Below are 6,087 nucleotides of genomic sequence, written 5' to 3' on the forward strand. Positions count from 1 at the left end.
GGCGGGACCGGGGCGGGGCCGGGGCGGCTGTCCCGAGAACGGTCTGTGCCCCGCGTGGGATCTGCTCCAGTGGTGCCTATTCTCCAGACCGGAGTCTACCCTTAGACGGCTCCACCGGGGGCCGTGCCGCTCGGGAGCAGACCAGCCGCTCCTCAAGGTCCGGGTCTGCCCCAGCATGGTGCGGCAAGGGGCTCTCTGGGACACGCCCGAAGTAGAGCCTCCTCCGGCCTGTCCCTCTGGAGCGGCGGGAAAACAGGTTACCCTGTCCAGGCTGAAAGTTGCCCAGAAGCAAGATTCCATGGCAGGATGGGATGCAGGAGGGCCCCAGGAGGTCACCCGGTCTCCTCTGGCTCGAGGAAGCAGGTGCTGGCGGGACCCCAGCCACAGCTCATCCTCCGTGGCAGAGGGGTTCCCCTTCCCTGGGAGGCAAGGAAGTAACGCCGGGCCAGCCCCGGGCTGCTCACCTGTGAGAAGTCCAGGTCCCGTGAAGGTGACAGTGTTCTGCCTCGTCCCTGGTCAGGCACCGGGGAGAACCCTGCCTGCTGTTGACTGCCAAACTCTTAGTGAGATAATGATAGAGGAAAAGAGATGAGGACAGTTTGGGGTGGGACAGGTGATTCCTGGTGTAAATATGCACTTGGAGGCAGGGAGGATGTGATAACAGCCTGCGGATGGAGGTGTGAAGGAGGTGATCCCGAGCCGTGTGGGGATTGCTAAAGGTGGTGCAGAAAAATGGAATGAGGCGAAATGGGATTTGATGCATACAAAGGGCACATCTAGGGGGATGATCAGGGCGTGGGACCCCCAAACCCTCTCTAATCTCCAACCAGCTGGCAGCAGAGGAAGAGCTGGTCCACCCCTCCCAGGGAGGAGAGGGTCTCTTCATTCCACAGCATGCCAGTGAGACCTTCTCTCTGCATCCCTTCATCTTCATTGTCACCCAAAACGAGCAAGCTGGATCCCCTCTCAACCTTGTGCCTCGAGTGAGAATTGCTCTCAGATTAGAAATAATCCCCATCTGCCTTCCCTTCCTCTTGGCCCACACAAGGAGGAAGATGGGTACATCCCCTGAGTCTCAGGGACAAGGAGGGAGAAGAGGTGCTCTCAAATTCCTTCTGGGAAGAAGAGTCTTCACCCACCTGACACCTCCCAAGGGGCAGCTCTTCCTCAGGGAAAAGGCATCAGAAACACCTTGCTCCTCCATCCCAGCACCAATGACACATCCTTCGAGGCCTTTGCCAGGGGCAGCAGGGTCTCAGAGGTTCCCAGCACAGTCACACCCTCCCTCTGCCCTCGTCAAAGACTAAAGGCGCTCTTGCAAACACGTGTCTGACACTGGGTGAGTGCCTCCTGTCCCCAGGATGGAGCTGCACAGGGTTTATTCAGGCACTGGCCCTGCCCCAGCCCTGCCCCAGCAGCTGGAACACCCGGTAGTGCTTACTTTGGAAGGCAGGCTGGACCCTGATCCTCCAGCTTCAGCTCACTCTGCAGCAGATCACGCTCTTGTTTGACTATAACTCCTGGGGCAGAGGAGTCTGTCCCACTGCGTCCTGGGAAGAGGAGTGATGTGTTACTAGCATGAGAAAGTTTCCCCTCTTTTACAGTAATTGCAGTAATAACATCTTGCACATCCCCTTTCATCCTACAGCTGATGCCTTTCCCAGATGAGACGCCCAGAAATGCAGCTGCCACCGGAACAGAGCAAGACAATTTGTTTACAAGGCAGGCCTGTGCTCTCGGCAGCCGAGGGCAGGAGGAAGGGAAGGCTGCCGTCTCCGGGTCCACGCAGGCAGCTCAGGGGGATGGCCTGCATTGTTCCAGGTCAGGATAACAGGCCCTTCCGCAGCCCCTTTCCTATGGGAATCCCGACAGGTTGTTGTCCCTCCCTGCATGAAGGGAAGTGCGGCACCAGGGGGGTGAAGCAACTCATCCGTCCAGACACCAGCGCTGAAGGGGGAGAAGGAGGGAAGTGGGGCCTGATGGAGCTTTCCAGCTCCAATTGGAAGATACCAGGCCACAAAACAAGCCCAAAGCCCACCCTCCCAGTGCAGCTCAACGTGCTTTGTGGTGTCCCTGCTTCCCACTAGCCTCCCACTGTGCTTGGGCTGTCCCATGCCCACAGACCATCCTGCTTTCAGCCTGGCTGCATCCCATCGTGCCCTCGGACTATCTAATTCCTGGTACATCTTTTGCCCAAATGTGCACGTGACTGAAGCGTGCACAGAAATCTCCTTCCTTCCCAGCCCCACAAGGATCTATCGCCACTCACAATCTCTCCTTCCTTTCTCCTTTCCCAGCCTCAGATCTTGCCTTCATCCATCCCTTTTGACACTGTGCAGGGTTCAAGGTCCCTCTGGAGAGCAGGGACTCAGAGGCAGGTCCTGCCCTGCAACACAGGCAAAGGGGACTTAGCTGAAAATTATCCTGGCTATGAGACTTGAGATGGGAATTTCCTTTCTCTTTTAGAAACTGGCTCAGAAACTGCTGATTTGAGGGCTTGAGAGACACTGGAAAGATGGGATTTGTCCTGTGAGAAGGCCTCTCTTCCTATCAATAGCAGAGGGAGCCTGAACAGCCTGGCAGTTTAGACCTTGCCTTCCCCTCTGCAGTGAATCCCACCAGGAGATAAGCCCAGCTGGACATTCCCAACCCTCTGAGTCACCCAGGGCTGTGCCCAGCCAAGCGCCAAGGGCCAAGGACACCCGCTGTGCTGCAGGTCTGCAGCCTCTGAGCACTTGAAGGTGGACAGAAAGTTTCAAGCTCTGCAGTGAAAACTGCAATCCCATACTTTTTTTTGCAGGAAAATCTGGCAGCAGAAATGGAGTTTAGAGAGAGGGGTCAATGGGACAAAAGGCTGCTGGTGATTTTTCCACTCTATTATTTGGCTTTGGATACTAGTAAAAATGACACTCATAAAAGGCCTCTTTTGTGTACCTACAGTGGGAGGGGTTGCTGGATTGCCAGTTCAAGTATCAGTGAATTTTAAGGGCAGATAAGGCCACTGGTGAGGGGGGAGAGCAGCGCTGCAGCTGTTGGGGTACAGTGGAATTGGGGCTTTGCCTGACAGGGATTAGTGCTGAAACACTAAAACCCCAGCCCTGCTCACTGGAATGTGGCTGCCCCCTTTGCCACTGTGGTCCCACTCACTGTCACAGGGCACTCCATGGCATCTGGATCCATGTGCTCCCAGTGAGCTCAGGCTTTCCAGGCAAGAGCTCCAATCATTATAATTCCAAAGGATTGCAAGGGGTGGGGGAGGAAACATCTCTATTTTCCTTCTATTTTTAGGAGCATATGATAGCACTTTGATATGAAATTACTTGTTTTGCTGCATCCCTTGGTATTCTGGGCTGGGCTCCAAGCCACCCGGGGGCAGTGACAGGCTGCCAGTGACCTCAAAGGCCCAGGACCAGCCACTTTCTTCCTTGGTTTGTCTCCATTTTGCACACAGCAAAAACAGCGAAGAAAAACCACCCTCACATGTCCGACCAGATGAAAATCCCTCTGCAAGACCACATTCGAAGACTTTGTAGAGTTAAACTCTATGGCGACATTCAGGCTCCTGTCCTTCTGCAGCTCTTGAAATTTCCACCCACTTGGGTTGTTTGTAGGAACAGCCACTGTCTCCAGGCGATGGGGATGGATTATAATCTTTGTTCGTGTATGTGGAGTGACTGATGCAGATGTTTGTACAATGGGTGCTTTATAAAGTGACAAAATACTTTCAAACTAAGTGGGAAGCATTGCTTGCTTGAAGGATGCCTTCCAAAGTACCATCAATTGTCCCCTTCAGAAGCTTGGGGCAAGAAAATACCATTTTTCACACGCGAGGGCACAGTGGAGTCTGAAAATCCAAGCCAAGGAGCATCCCAGGGCTCTGAGCTCTTGAACCTGGAACTGCTCCAGACAGCAGGTGCTACAGATAGCACCTTCCCCATTATCAACTTCGGGTTCTTTGGTGCCACCACTGCATGAACATGAGCAGCCCCGGCCTGGCTGTGGTCTCCGTGGCCCGAGGAGGCTGAGGGAAGGATGAGGTGCAGCCCCTGCCGCGCCACCGGCGGTGGCCGCACCCAGGGCTGCCCTCAGCGCGGCCGCCATCACACGACAAAACATGAGCCGTGCCTCCAGCGCCCGGGCAGAGCAGGAGCACCGCGGCTGGGGGAGGACAGCGGGAAGGGGTCGGTCACAGCAGGCGGGTCTCCGCCGAGCACCGGTCCCGGTACCCTCCGATGCAGCCCCCAGCTCGCTCCCCGCCACCGCCGCCACATCGGGCCCGTTCCCGCCTCGCCACCATTGGCTGCCGGGGGCTGATTGGCGGCGGGCCGGGACAATGGGCGGGCCGCGGCCGCCGCGCCACGTGAGGCCGCGGGCGCGAGGCGAGGGTGGGCAGGGCCCCGATCCCGGTTCCCTCTCCTCGCTTCCGTTGCGCGGGCCCGGGACGCAGCCCCGGGGAGCTTCGGCGGTGGCCCGCGCCCCGCTCGGCAGGTAGGCGGCAGGCCCGGGGCGGGCGGCGGGGACCGGGCCGGGGGCGCCTCAGGCTGCGGCGGCCTCACAGCCCTCGCTGTGGCGCCCCCTGGCGGACGCGCGGAAGCCGGGGCGGCAGGGCCGGAGCAGGGCCATGCGGACACCGGAACAGTGCGGGGACAGTGCGGGGACAGCGTGGGGACAGTGCGGGGACAGTGCACGGACAGCGTGGGGACAGTGCGGGGACAGCGCGGGGACAGCGTGGGGACAGTGCGGGGACAGTGCAGGGACAGCGCGGGCTGTCCAGCGGCGCTGCCGGGCCGGGCACGGGCAAACGGGGCTCTGCACACATCGATCCCGCCTCAGCCCGGCCCCCAACCGTTTGGGACAGCCCGAAGAGGACAGGCAGGCGCTGGTCCCCGAGTCCCCAGCACGACGCTGTCTGTCCCTGCAGGACGCCCATGGGTTCTCCCACAGCCGCCCCGCAGCTGCTGTACCGCAGCACTCGCCTGCTGCGCACGGCCTTCCAGCACCTCCACCAGCAGCAGCAGCGAGCCGACGTCTTCTGCGATGTGGTCCTGTGGGCTGAAGGTGAGCGGGCAGCATTGTCGAGGGAGGGGTCAGCGCACCTGGGGAGCTGCGGGGAGGGTCTCTGTAACCTCCTAGGAAGGACTGGGGTGAGCAGGAGGGGCTGCAGGGCAGTGACAGCCACTGTTGCTTTGCAGGTGAGGCAGTGGTGGCCCACTGCAGTGTTCTCTCCGTCTGCAGCCCCTTCTTCATGGAGCAGCTAGGCCGGGAGCTGCCGCCCCAGGGTTGCAGGGTGGTGCTGAAGCTGGCGGGGCTGAAGATTGGGGTGCTGCGCAAGCTGGTGCGCTTCTTCTACACTGCCGAGCTGGAGGTCACGCAAGAGGAGGTGCACGAGGTGCTGGCAGCCGCCCGCCGCCTCCGTGTGACTGAGCTCGAGTCACTGCAGCTCTGGGGAGGACGCCTGGTGAGACTGGGACCCCAGCGGCAGCTCGACCGCTCCTGCCTGCATTCCACTCAGGAAGCCTCCACCATGGTGGCACCTGACACAGCTGAGTCTGGCAGTGCCAGCTCTCAGGTGCCCCCCCAGAGGCAGCCACACTCTCTGGGGCACACACAGCCCAGCCCCATCGGGCGGATGAGGCTGCGGAAGGTGGAGAGCTGGGGGTGCTGGGAGGTGGTGCAGGAGGTGCAGCCTCCCCCAGTGCCTCCGGCAGTGCTGCTGGGTGATGTGGGGGTGACAGAAGCACAGCCCCCCCAGAATATGGATACACAGGAGCAGGCAAGCAAGTGCTGTCTGCCCCAGCAGCCCCCCAGTGATGGGATGCAGCAGCATGGAGACTCCCCTGTGTCCCAACAGGGCTGCCAGCAGGCAGTACCCTCAGGGACCCCTGGAGGTGACACTGAGGAGGAGGAGGTGGATGTGGGGACAGGGGAGCTGTTCCTACCCCCTGGCACAGTCTGCCTCTGGCCCTGTCCCTCGTCTGAGTCAGAAGAGGAGGTGGATGTCCTCACCTAGGGGGTCTTGCTCTCCCTGTCACCCCACCAATGCCTGCACCCCTTGGGCTGTGTGTTCTTGGAATAAAGGGCTGGAGC

The sequence above is a fragment of the Poecile atricapillus genome, chromosome 1, assembly GCF_030490865.1.
Source record: "Poecile atricapillus isolate bPoeAtr1 chromosome 1, bPoeAtr1.hap1, whole genome shotgun sequence".
Taxonomy (NCBI): Eukaryota; Metazoa; Chordata; class Aves; order Passeriformes; family Paridae; genus Poecile; species Poecile atricapillus.